This window comes from Octopus sinensis, linkage group LG8, assembly GCF_006345805.1.
Source record: "Octopus sinensis linkage group LG8, ASM634580v1, whole genome shotgun sequence".
In the NCBI taxonomy this organism is placed as follows: Eukaryota; Metazoa; Mollusca; class Cephalopoda; order Octopoda; family Octopodidae; genus Octopus; species Octopus sinensis.
The window spans coordinates 73229145-73243764 of record NC_043004.1 but is presented as its reverse complement, the minus strand read 5'-3'; the positions used below and the strand labels follow the sequence as shown (position 1 = coordinate 73243764).

General features: G+C 38.7%; 1 long non-coding RNA gene across 1 annotated transcript; it reads left to right on the top strand.

The window, feature by feature from the left end:
* The first annotated feature begins 10114 nt into the window (after nt 1–10114).
* LOC115214758 lies at nt 10115–13482 on the top strand. Its single transcript, XR_003881939.2, has 2 exons — nt 10115–10265; nt 13276–13482. It is a non-coding gene; the product is annotated as an uncharacterized LOC115214758 (long non-coding RNA).
* The last annotated feature ends 1138 nt before the right edge of the window (nt 13483–14620 follow it).

The following is a 14620-nucleotide window of genomic DNA, read 5'->3' as shown; positions in this document are numbered from 1 at the left end:
TGTGCTCCAGCATGGCCGCAGTCAAATTACTGAAAGAACGAAAAGAATAAAAAAATATATATATATTTATATACATCAAGAACTTTTGTATAGTTTCCTTTTGACAAATTGCTGGCAAGGTTTTCAAGATATTGGTCAACTTTTTGGCGCTATAGTAGTAGACACGTGCCCAATGTGCCTCGCAGTGGGAATGAACACGGAACCGCGTGTTTACGAAACGAATTTCTGAATCACGCAGCCATGCTTGTTTTTCTAAAATACTTAATACGTTTACCAAACATTTTAACAAAATCCTGCCCTCCATTCTGTCCTGTTCGCTCTTTCCTCCTCCTCCTCCTCCTTTTCACAAATCTCCACCAAATGTACCTCATGTTGATTTCTTAATTCCGGTAGCCTCCACATGTCGACTTAACACCAATATCACCCCCCACCATCACGAATTTGCCCTCGGCTCGGTGGCGGCGGTGGTGATTCACATTGCTTTTATTCTTAGAAACAGTAAAAGCAAACAACTGACTTCATATTGAGAGTATGGACGGGGTGGTATGTCAGGCTCTAAGCGAGTTTGTTGTTGTTGTTGTTGTTTTAACCCCAGGTCGGCCCTGATCAAGCAGACTTGTGTTCATTTTACGTTACAGCTGCGACTGATTTGCATTTTTTTGGTATATCAGAAATTGCGTAATCAGTACGTCATTTCTCTAATACAGAAGGCTGCGATTTGATGTAGATTTGGCTACTATTTCTAAGCTTATATGTATATGCCGTGTCATGCCATGGGCTTTTTAACTCTTTGATGGAGTCGCAAGGGTGTGGTCGGTTTATACCACGTGTCTAGCTTTTTAGACGTGACGGAACCCATTTCTCGCTAGACCTGGCCACAGTCGATTTCTACCAGAAGGAGAAAGGGAAACAATTAGAGAAAGGGAATAACTGGTCTCACTACAGCGCTGGCACTTTATCGATACCGAAAGGATGAAAGCTAAGGGTGACCTTGGCGGGATTTGAATTCGGCGCGCGAAGAGCCAGAACGATTATTGTAATGTAATCCATCTCAACGCTCGAATGGCTCTGCCAACTTGATGCCTTAAGCACGCGCGCGCACACACACTCGCACAAACTCACACTCACTCATTTTCTCACCCACACTAACACAAACTCACACACACACGCACGCACGCACACACAGAGACACACACACACATGCGGAAAAAGAGAGAGAGACAGACAGACAGAGAGAAAGAAAGGAGAGCGAGCTAAGAGAAATAATTCGGAGGGTTCAGCAGCTTAAATTTGATCAACTGAGATGAAGAAAAATATACTAAATACCACATAAAAAAAGTGTCTTATTAAAATTATCTCCGCTTCGAGAGGAGGTAAACTAACACATAGCGGCAATTCCAACAGTCTCTTTGCGGAATCAGTAATTTTTATGGAATCAACAATTCTATGGAATTAACATGCCATTAAGGAAGAAAAAGTTTGTTTTACCCAAAGATAAAGGAGAACTGTGAACACGTTTCTACCTCAAAAGGTGTCATTAGCATAGCAGTTGTCCTACCATCGCTACAATCAGGCATAAGACTCAGGCATATGCCAAATGAGTTGAGAAATAGGATTATTTGTATAATTAAAACGAAATAGAACTTAGAGTAATAACTCTGAGAGAGAGAGAGAGAGAGAAAGAGAGAGAGAGAGAGAGAGAGAGAGAGAGAGAGAGAGAAGAGAAAGCGAGAGAGAGAGAGTGTGTGTGTGTGTATGATAAAAAATTTATTGGCGAAAACAAAAGTACCCACTTTCGAATAAAAATTACTCGGCAAATACTCTTAGAAATCATGCTAGTCGCTTTGCACAAAAAGAAAAAAATCGATATATTAAATAGTGTCGCACTAGCAGTATAGAATAAAATATATGCATCTACAATGATATTTAATACGTTCATGTACACTCGGATGTGGGAAGACCTTTCGCTGCGCAAACTCTCCATAATAGCAACATGTGGAAACGCATTAGGTTATAAATGACGTCATCGGGTCATGAACCGGATGCATTTCTATGCCGTTACACATCATCAGCCGCTAATATCGAATAACCTTTCAAAGTTATTTAAAAACAGCAAATTTGCTGATGGGCGTAAAACTTGGTCCAGCTGATATTAGGGAAATACAGTCACAAGAAGCAGCGTTGGATGGAAATATATGCGTGTACAATGGTATTTGACATGTTCGTGCACGCTCAGACATGAGACGACCTTTCGTTGTGGAAATAGATTCGGGAGGAGACTCTCCCCATAGATAACCAGTATGAAGACAGATTGGGTAATGATTGACGCGTAACAATGCAGAAAGTCATGCGTCCCACGACGACGGCGATGATGACGTCATAGTCGTCGTCTGTCCTGCACATCCGGGTACCTCATGCTTACGAATGACTTCTATTTCATTCTTTCTTTCTTTCGTTCATTCATTCATTCATTTCATACTATTTCAGATCAGACACCGTTTATATATGTGTGTGTGTGTGTGGTACTGTTATTTGTGTATTTCTTGTCCTTGCACCATCTGGTAACCTTCTTTTTCTTGCCCCACTCTATTTTTGTCCCTATATCCGAAAGAATTCCTTTCACGTCCAGACATTTTCACTAAAAAGTATCCTTCTTTGTAAACACGATCTTTTCACAGCGTATTTCATTTCATTCCACAATCATTTCGTTTCACTTCCTAATCTTTTGTCACTTTAATTATTCGAATTCTTAGTGTTAGGGTCAGCTCTACAGGGATATATATATATATATATATTATATATATATATATTATATATATATATATATATATATATATCTGTGTGTGTGTGTTTTAAGGCGCAGTTTTTCTTTCCCAGATTTTCGCCTGAGTTTTTCCATGCTGGATGGGGGTCTGGGGTCTGTCTAACTATTCTCCTCACTCTCCTGTTTCTTACTTCCGTTGGCGTTACGACCTTGATTGTTATAATAATAGTGTAAGACCACCCCCTCCATCCAAATATCTAGAAACGTGATAGTTACTCTTGAATAGGTTCATTAATAAGGTTACAGCTTGTGATGACGCCGCCGCCGCCGCCGCTGATGATGATGATGATGATGAGGATGATGATAATGAGTGTGGTAACGATAATGAATGATGATTTCTTACATAAGCACAAGGTCACACGTTTTGGGTGAGGAAGGAATAGTGAATTATATCAACTCTCAACACTTGACTCGTTTCCAAAGAGCATTTACGTCTAACTTTACCAGCTAGAAATATCAGCTAAAATCCCCCCGAATAATACACTATCGTCTTTTTTTTTTTTTTGTTAAAAACAGGCATTAGATAATCAAATCCTGGGTATATATTGCCCACAGTCGTAATTTGAGTACTTGTTATCTTAAATTTACTCGCTCAGAACTGTCCTGAGACTAAACAACAACAACAAAAACAACATCGCAAAAGGATGGAATGAAAAGTTGTCCATCTCAGGATTTGGACCGAGATCATAAAAAGACCAGTTTTATTTTTTCAATTTACTAATAATCTTCTTTAATGGCTACAAGGGCCCATACATACAATACAAAATCTATACTATAAAAGAAGTCCGTAAAATATGCTGGTATAAGTACATACTCTTTTACTTGTTTCAGTCAGTTGACTGTAGCCATGCTGGAGCACCGCCTTTAGTCGAGCAAATCGACCCCAGGACTTATTCTTTGTAAGCCTAGTACTTATTCTATTGGTCTCTTATGCCGAATCGCTAAGTTGCGGGGACGTAAGCACACCAGCATCGGTTGTCAAGCGATGTTGGGAGACAAACACAGACACACAAACATATACACACACGCACATACATATATATATATATATATACACATATATACGACGGGCTTCTCTCAGTTTTCGTCTACTAAATTTACTCACAAGGCTTTGATCGACCCGAGGAGAAGATACTTGCCTAAGGTACCACGCAGTGGGACTGAACCCAGACACATAGCAACTCCCACGCCTATATATATATATTATATATATATATATATATATATATAGGGAGAGTTTACGAAAAAAACAAAAGACGAAGACAGGTGGTGTACAAAACAAACAGATGTAGTAGAATAACGCTCAGGAATAGAATAAGTCTTTTACGTTTCGAGCCTACGCTCTTCTACAGAGAGGGACACAGAAAAAACAAGGAGAGAAAAAATGTATGTAGTGGCTAACGATCTATCATGGCGACTATACATAGACACACACACATCTATATGAAATAATTCATTTTTCTTCTAACAGCTGAACTCGAAATAGAAAAGCTTTAAAATAATTGCGTGTAAATGTGTTAAAAAGAAGCCTTTTGGTTAGAAAACTCGAAGGCCCCTTTTTATTTATTTATTATTATTCTTTTACTGTGTGTACCCTGCTTGTTGTTTTTGTGCCGCCATGTTAAAATATGATAGAACAAGAAGAACCAGAATCCTTCTGGTAAACTGTTATTTTGCCCTAAAGGGCTATTTTCGCCAAACACCCCCGAGTGATATACACCTTTGTTCTGCAATAGTATACACACATTTTCCATGTTTCAAACCAGTTAGTAAATTCTAATTTGCAAGACCCCAAATAACACGTCTTGACAGCAATAACAAAAAAAACAAAAAACAAAAAAAACGCCAAAAAACAAAACAAAAAACAACAAAAACGGTTTCTGATTTTGGCATGAGGCCATCAATTTTAAGGGTAAACAGTTAGTTGACCCCAGTACTTGACTAGTACTTTAATTCTCCGACATCAGAAAACGGCAAGATTTGAAATCAGAACGTAAAGAGTCAAAACAAATTCTGCAACCGTACATGGCATTTTTGTTAGACGATTTATCGATTCCACCACCACTACCACCACCACCACGCTGGTACTTATGCTTCATGGTAAATCTGTTTTTTTTCTTTGCCTTTGTAAAAAATACATTCTGCGTTCAAATCTCGCCAAGGTGATAAATTTTGTATTTTGTCCTCTCGGGCCGACAAAATAATGTACCGGTCACATACTGGAGTCGATGTAATTGACTAACCTCTCCCACCAACATTTTTGGCCTTGTGCTTGTACTAGAAGCATAATTATTATTGTTGCTGTTGGCAGAATTGCTAGGATTTCGGCAGAATATCTTGCAGCGTAAGTGGAGGCGCCTGGTTTAGTGGTTAGGATATTAGTCTCATGATCGTAAGATTGTGGTTTCGATTCTTGGACCGGGCGATGCGTTGTGTTCTTGAGCAAAACACTTCATTTCACGTTGCTCCAGTTCACTCAGCTGGCAAAAACGAGTAATCCTGCGACGGACCGGCGTCCCGTCCAGCTGGGGAATTTCTACGCCACTGAAACCGAGAAACCGGCCCTTATGAGCCTGGCATGGCCCGCGAAGGAAACATTTCTATTTTTGTTTTATTTACCTTGCAGCATATCTTCCATTTCTTTACATTCTGATTTCAAACACTGCCGAAGTCAGTTTCTCTTTTCATCTTTCCAGAGTTGATAATATAAAATAAATACCAGTCAAGAACTGGAGTTGATGTAATCGACAGGCAGTCACTACTCGAAATTGCTGGCCTTGATCTTGAAGCAGAAATCGTAATTTTAGTGGTGTTAGTTACTGGACTGCGCCCGTGTTGGAGCATAGCATTTAAGAGTTTGAAATCAACCCTAGAATTTTACCTGAAACTTATTCGAAGCACTGATGTCTTTTTACCATCTCATGCCGTCTTGATTCTGGGTTCAATCTCACTGGGAAACAGAAACTTGTGAGGCCTGTTGTACATACATAATACATACACACACACGGGCACACACACACACACACAAAAGAAATCAACTCGCACATTACAATCTGTAAGTGGAACAATAAAAGTATGCAAAAGTTTTGTCAAGTTCAAAATGTGAAATTGTTTTTGTTACCTACATCACAACGATGGAGCTTTGTATCTTTGTTAGAAAACAGCTTCCTTTTTGCAAGAAGACTTCAAATTATTAAAAACAAAAGAGCGTCGGTCGTATGCGTTTATCTTTCGTCAATGTATATTGGCAAATAATGCAAACATTGGTGAGAAAATCAGAAAAAAATTAGTGCTTTTTATAGAAAATCCCTTTAATCAAGGGTCTTTCTTTAAAAAGTATCTGTTCTACTTTGAGGTCCACTAACCCTTCTTTGTCACTCTCTCCGCCGGAAATACAGTGTTCCGATGATTGGTGCTTCGGAAGCATGTAGCCAACGACACTATAATTAACCAAATACGATAAGAAGTAGAATATAGAGTAAAGGCTTTCGTTGATCCACAGTAGAATTGAACACGGAACTTTGTGGCTGTGAAGCTAGGTCCTGCACAGTCACGCCTCCGCCTTTAAAAAATTATATTAAATTTAGGTTTGTTTTCAAGTATATAATTAGGACTGACATTGATGTGGATGGATGAGCTGAAAGGGAACACTGAGATATATTAAGTGTTTCAGAGTGCGTCGCATATATATATATATATAATATATATATGTATATATATATATATATATATATGAGGAAAGAAATATGTCAAAATTAAAAATGTCATCATGATGGTTTAATGATTAGTCTGTAGGAACAAGCAATGAAATTTGATTCAGTTGAATTCAGAATTTAGTATTTAGGAGAGATGTGCCCTTTACCGATTTTAATTTGTTTACCATTTCAGGCATCATGCTAATGAGTTTTTGATATTGTTTCCTGGGAAATGTCCACCTAAGATGCGATGTAAATGCTTCCTAAGGCATTGTAGCAGCAACTGTTCTGTTAGCTAACCATATACTAACAGAGAGAATACACTTTCAGAGAACTTATTCAGACTTAAAATGGATGCTTTTGATTTCTTGTTTTCCTTGGATCATCGAATTAAGTGATGCGAAATTAATTTTTAGATTTTGTTCTATTAAATGCTTAGTTTGAAATTACCGATAGCTGAAAAGACAGAATATCGGTCAACCAATTCAAAGGTCGGAAGTTCATACTTTGACTACTCTCTATTATGGTGTAGCTAGTATGTGTTATTTGTGACAGTCTTCGAGTTTGTAGCTGCCCTCCGGGGGCTCGAAGCCTTATACAGGCTTATAAAGTAGACCTGAAAGTGCCGCCACCATAAAAGCGTTGCCCTCGAAGATCCCTAGCTACGCTACTGCCCTCTACATTGTGTCTGAGGTCACAACAGCCCTCTTTAGTCATTGAACATATTTCCCATTTCTTCAATAAAAGCTCTACCCGAACTATTGAAATCCCCTGTTTCCATGGAACTTATTAAATTTTAATTCCTTTTTGTATTTGGTTTGCGAGTTTCTTGATGTGAATTCGTGTGTTGAAACAAATTTTATTGTGACTTAGAAGAGTCCTTACGCCAATATTGGAGCCAGGGCGAAAGTCACTAAGTCACTGAAAAGGTCGCGAAAAGCGACGAAAGAACTTTGACTAACAAAAAGCCAATCGATTGTTTAACCAACACATTAAACAAACGATCGATTAGTTAGTTGGTTAGATATTTAACCAATTGACTAACAGTAAAGAAGTGGTATTAAACCTGTGCGTGTGTTATGATTATTGGCGTAATAACTATCCTAAGGTACAACAAAATTATTAAATTTTATGATCTGTAGAATACCAATAGAGACCATCACTTATTTCCTTCGGCTCAAGTTTTTATTTTTGTACTTTATTTCTAATGCTGAAGTTGCCGTTGTTCTAAGTTATAAGTTTAGCGCTAAGTTCACCACGATAAGCTATAGGAACAACAACACTGTAAAACAAAGTGCAACGTTTCCTGAGAATATGGAGTAAAGCAGTTAAGAAACTTGTGAAAAGGGAACCGTTTAAGTCAGGGTGGTCACTAGAACATGCTACTTGTAGGGCTGAGTTAAAGGCTTGTAATGTCTGAAAGTTCTGAAAGTTTTTATGTATGTAGAACGAAATTCTTTTAGAAGGTTTGTTGAGGATTCTCTTGGTGAAAGAAAAAAACATGTATATACTTTCGGTGGTGCAGAGGTTGCAGGGTCTATAATTTACAAGGTGTCAATTTGTCTTTGATGAGATGTTCCATCCTATGGGTTGATATTCCATATTTCTAGATTGCACATCCCAGATGTAACTGGAAAGTTTAGTGTCGTTCCTTCACATTGGGTTTCAGACTGTATACGTATGTTAATTTCCCATTAAGGAGTAGTGTGAGAGAATTAGAGGTGAAACCGATATATGTCTTAAAAGAGCAGCTTTTGCATACTGTATATTAGTAAACGATATTTCTTCGCTGAACAGTTGGAATTTAGTGTAGAGGTTTTAGTGTGGAGACAATTGCGGTGATTGACTTTAAAGATAAATAGATTAGCGTTCGGTTTGGTTCAGTTTAGAGAGGTTAGAACAAGTGAGTAGCTGCGAATAGTGTGGGTGTAGAAGAGTAACAAATTTTAATAATATTTCCGTTGAACATTTGGTAACATTTATGCGGTGTTGTGAAATGTTTCACGAGTACTTTTGCAATAAGTGTGGTAACTGCTACATTAATTGGAGGATTAAAACAATTTATATTTCTTTTCCACTTTCTGTTTCTAATTCCATGCTTGACTGACCTGGCTTGGTTCTTCAGCAGCATTTTTTCTAAATACCTTCTCGCCCCACTTTATAATACCTAAACGTAAGCTTGTAAATGATTCATAAATATGAATTTTAACAGTCATAATTTTTTATTAAGCCACTCTTCCGACCAAATTTATCCTCTTTATGCCACCGAAATTATGCCTTCACTTCGTTTTTGGGTTAATTTTCCGTCTCCTTCTCTCTAAAGTATTGTATTCACCTACGGATTTTCCTTCATTATTTCTGAAGAATTCTCAAGGATTGTTACACATTTATGAACCTGTAAGCTAACGAATAAATAACACTAATCTTTGAAGTATTGAGTACTTTACTTAGTTTCTAATTAATCTTGTTATAAGCAGAGCTTATACACACATCCATACACATCCACACGCATATACTATGTATGTACATGTATAAATACGTAAACGCATGTGTATGCTTATATGTATGTGGATATGTGTGTGTGTGTGTGTGTGTGCATGCGCGTGTGTATTAATATGTATTTGTGTAATTTTCTTTTCAGATTTAAAACCACAATTTAAAGCACAGTACACACACACACACACACACACACATGTATGGGCTGTGTGGCACGGTATGAAGATGCTGTAGGCGTCTTAACTGCCACAATTTGCATCATCCTCGTATAATGTTATTACAAATCTATAGTCTTTAAACCAAGCTGTTGATGTTCATACCACAAGCAGACTATTACCAAAAGCTAAGGTTCCGCTGTTGCTATAAATGGGAACCAAACAAGCCACCACAAGAAGAAACCGTCTCGAGTTGGAGTCAAGGAAGCTAAACCCCATCTTGTAGCCGTGGAACGAACCTCACATGCAGCTCTCAGAATAGGAGCGATATTGTTTTAGAAACCAGAATTATTCCTTAACTTTCTATTTTGTTGTTGTTTTTGCTGTTACTGCTGATGTTGTTGTTGCAGTTGTTATTGTTGTTTTGATGTTGCTGTTGCTGCAGTTGTTGTTTTATTGGTCTTACACACAAGTGCTTTTAGAATTCCAGCTTCCACCGAAAAGTTCCTGCTCTCTTCTCGTTTACTTCTACGCTTTTCCTTACCGTTCTTTCTATTCATTTTCATCTGTGCCTATTCCCTCTGCTGCTTCGTTCAGTTTCCCCCTCGTCCTCGTCCGCCCTTTCTTCTTCTTCTTCTTCTTCTTCTTCTTCTTCTTCTTCTTCTTCTTCTTCTTCTTCTTCTTCTTCTTCTTTTCGTCACCACCACCACCACCACCAAAATTCTCCTCTTCCTTTTTCAGCCCCTCCTCCTAATCATGTTGTTATTGCAATGTCATCTTCATGTTGAATCATGAAAATCATCAACATCATCATCATCATCGTCATTACCATCATCATCATCATCATCATCATCATCATCATCATCGTCGTCGTCGTCAAAATTTATTTTTGCTAAACTAACTAAACATTTTAAAATACGACTCCTCTCCTCCTCCTCCTCTTCCTCCTCTTCTCACCCTTTTTCTTCTCATTACAGGGTACTGGGTCATAATCGTGCTGTTATTCATTGCTATTGTTGTTGTGGCTGCCGTTCCCACCTAACTTGCCAGCCGATGATGCGGCGTGGGAGTGGGTACCCTTATCTTTCCAGCCAGGTAGGTTGCATTTGTCAATTAAAATTAATATCACATTACTAACTTTATTTTTAGAGAGTTACTTTTAAAACAAACTTAAGTCACGACATTCTTCACGAAAGATTTTTTTTCACCTCTACCCCCCACCCCCCATCATCACAACAAGTATCACCACCATCGCCTTCATCACCATCATTACAACAAGTACCACCATCATCACCACCACCACCAAGAACACCACCATCGCCACTATCATCACAAGTACCACCTCTACCACTACTACAACCACATCACCACCATAACCACTACCATCTCCAACACTACTACCAGCTGAACCATTAGCACAACCATGACCCCCACCACCAATATATGCCACATCAAAGAAACAGTTATTAAAAAGATGAATAACCTCCCCCCCCCCCAATAATTCTTATATTTCATAGTTTTTTTTTATTCATATATACATTTTATTGAAATTCTTTTTGAAACAGACTAATTTTATATGGACTATTTGCTGTTCCTGTTACTGTTTTTTTATTGTCTTTTTAAGTGTATATTGATATAATTAAATATAAATTAATATCTATTGCAAATTGATTTTTTATTCATATATAATCTATGAATTATATTTTCAATGATATATATACGTGTGTGTGTGCGTGCGTGTGTGTGTGTGTGAAAACATATACTATGAGAGAAGCAAGCCGAAAAAAAGCCGAGATCGAGCGGGCTTAATTGATGAAGCAACGGAAATTGCCGAAACTGACATCCGGATATTGTACGATGGGTTGGTGCCTTCCTCTCAGATCGCTCCTTCCAAGTCCAAGTTAATGGTTCGCGGTCCGACGTCTCCAGTGCGAGCAGTGGCGTGCCTCAAGGTTCAGTGCTTGGGCCCTTATTGTTCTTAGTCTTCATAAATGACTTGCCCGACGACCTCACGCAACACACCCTTCTATTTGCCGATGATGTCAAACTGGTCGCTCCTCGCGGTGATACAGAGGATCTTCGTCGATGCCTCCACCAAGTTTGGAGATGGTCTAACGAATGGGACCTGTGTCTGAACGTGTCAAAGTGCTGTCATCTGCCTGTTGGCTCTCCTCCTGCAACTCAACTTGATTTCGAGCCGGGTCGTCTGCTGCTGGAGAGGACCGATCAGGTAAAGGACCTGGGTATCTTGGTGGATTCCTCCTTTTCGCTTTCGGCCCAGTGCGTCCATGCTGCCAACAAAGCACGCGGAATTCTGTTCTTGATTTCGACGGTCATTCGGAATGCTCACAGCAGCCATATTCATACCGCTCATATGAGACCCATATTGGAGTACGGGATTCAAGCCTCTTCTCCTTATCTCCTCAAAGACATACAGCATCTCGAAAGAGTCCAGAAGCTGGCTACCCGCATGGTTCTTGGTCTCAAGAATTTGTTTTATGAAGAAAGGCTGAAGACGCTCGACCTTTATTCTCTAGAAAAACGACGACGCCGTGGAGATCTCATTCTCGCTCGCAACATCATAAGCAGAAAGTGTAACTTCTCGAAAGAGCTGTTCTTCACTCCTGCTCCAGAACGTCGGCTGCGGGGTCATTCCGAAAAGCTCTACCTGCGACGATTTCATCTCAATCGAAGGAAAGGAGCTTTCTCCGTCCGGGTTGCGGATCCGTGGAATAAGCTGCCAGACGAGATGGTAAAGATGCCGACGACCGCTCGGTTCAAAGTCTCCCTTGACCTCAAGTGGCCTGAACTATTTACATGAACATCACCCTGTACATAACTCCATGTCCCCCTACATGGCCTTGCTTTTTGCTTTTTGAGCCAAAAACTTAACTAACTTATATTAAAAATTCTTGATCGTCATTTTTCTGATGAAGGCTGGAGGGTAGATCAGCCGAAACGTTGTGTTAACAAGAAACAAGATGAGGACAAATATCCGCCAAATGTAAATAATGTAAATAATTGGTTCGGGATGTCTAAAGTCTGTGTTTAACTACTGCAGAAGTTTAGTGGTCAACTTTGCCTTTTATTGTTTTGGGATTGATAAAAGGCGTGTTGTTGTTGTTGTTGTTGTTGTTGTTGTTGTTCTTCTTCTTCTTCTTCTTCTTCTTCTCTTCTTCTTCTTCTTCTTCTTCTTCTTCTTCTTCTTCTCTTCTTGTCTGCCTCCACGTCCTCCCCCTCTCTAAATCGGCTGTGTTCAGATTCTACAGGTTCATTCGGCGTCAGTATATATGAATATGATAGTGCGGACACAGGCGATCTAATTGACCTAAATATACTGGACTTACTAAACAGCTTACTAATTGCAACATCAGAATGTATCGAGACGACGGTTTTTCAGTGTCGCTTCATAATGACGTCACACTTTAGATACCTTTAGAAAGAACCTCACAGTGCGGAGCTTAGCTTAGATTTCAATACTTACAAACCTTTCCACAAACCACATGAGGGTCTGTATAGATAAACACTTCTGCTGCTACTTTGTAGTTTTTAGAAGTTTAAAAATATTAGTTGGAAGATTCTTAATCTGTCTTCATCTAAAAAAACTTTTGGTAAAGCAGCCCCTTATTCCAAAAGGACTTTAGTTGGCAGAAGTATTTTGTACTTTTCCAAAACAGCAACTTTCCCATGGGGCAGAAATAGACTCATAAAAATTATCGGCTTTTCCACCTTTAATGTAGGTAAGAAATTCGTGGCCCTTCCAGATAAGTATTTCCTAGTAAATCAGAGCTACTGGAAGCTTTTCAACTGCAGTAGTGTCAAAATTAGATATAACTGTCCCTCTAGCATGGAAATATTTATTACTAGCCATCTTACCAAACAATCTAAACTCTACATTTTTCTTACACACGCACACACATACACACACACACGCACACGCACACGCGCGCACACACACACACACACACACACACACACACACACACACACACCTTAAAGATTTTCGTCCAGTACCGTACAATTTCCACTTTATTTTCTTCTATTGTAAATATAACAGTGAATTAAATTGAAACTATCTTATTCATCTATTTTCTCTCTGTTGCAGATCCACCGACACCAAAGCCGCATCAAGCCCCCACACATTGAACATATATATATATATATATATATATATACATAACTCGAAAGAAAAAAGTTGTAATTTTAATTATTTCCATATTTTTCCATTTTAATATAAGTACCTATGAAATGACTCAACAGTCACGTGTTTGTGGAATAAATCTCTCCAGAAACTTTTAGACTTTGAAAAATATTTCAGATTTTGTATTTCTTTTTGTTTCTATTCTTTATTTCCCATATACTTTACTTCTTTCACTCATTAAGCTGTGGCCCTGCTGGAGCACTGACTTGAAGTGTCTAGTCTGGTACTTAAACTATTAGTCTGTTTTGTCGAACTGCTAAGCCATAGCAACGTAAACAAGGGAACACCGGTTGTCAAACGTTGGTGAGGGACACACACACACACGCATAAAAATGTATGCTACAGGCTTCACACAGTTTCCGCCTACCAAATACACTCACAAGGCATTGGTCAGCTCAAGGTTATAACAGAAGTCACTTGTCGAAGGTGCTGCGCAGCGGGACTGAACTTGAAACCACGTGGGTACAAAGCGAGCTTCTTTACCACACAACCATTATTTTTCTCGTTTGTTTTTGTTATTAAACGAAACCGCTTTATTCTCGATAACCGAATACGATGGGACATTTGATCAACAGCAACCGTAACTGTATAGATGTCAACACAAAACTGAAGCATTGGACCGAGAGAAAAATTCACCACTCGTCTTTTTTTCTACTTGGCACTCTATCGTCATGCCTGAAAAGTGGTAAAATTTACTCAAATTTCAAAAACTATAAACAAAAGTTGTAGAAGAATAATAGTGCTACAAAATAAATAAATAGATAAATGTATAAATAAATAAATAAAAAAAAACAAAGCCTCATAAAACACTACGATGAAAATATTTTTTGTGCTAATTTAAATAACTTTAGAAAGGATCAAAATGCGTGGGGGTGGGAAAGGAACGAGTTTATCGAACAGCCGAGTATTTGCAATATTTAGGCGACTTCATAGAAAGTAACAGATTGATTTTAAGTAGATCTGCAGATTCGATAAAATCATCATCGTCATTGTCGTCGTCGTCGTCATCATCATCATTGGTTATGGTTCGTTTTCCATGCTGGCATGGATTAGATGGTTTGCTAGGGATTGGCCAGCTAGAGAACTGTCCAGGCTCCTTTTGTTTTGGGATAGTTTTTACGGCTGGATGCTCTTCTTAATACCAACCACTGTACGGAGTGTATGAGCGCTTTTACGTGACACCGACACGGGAACTTTTATGTAGCACAGATGCTGGTGGAGTTAAAATTCTGTCGAAACCGACTTTACG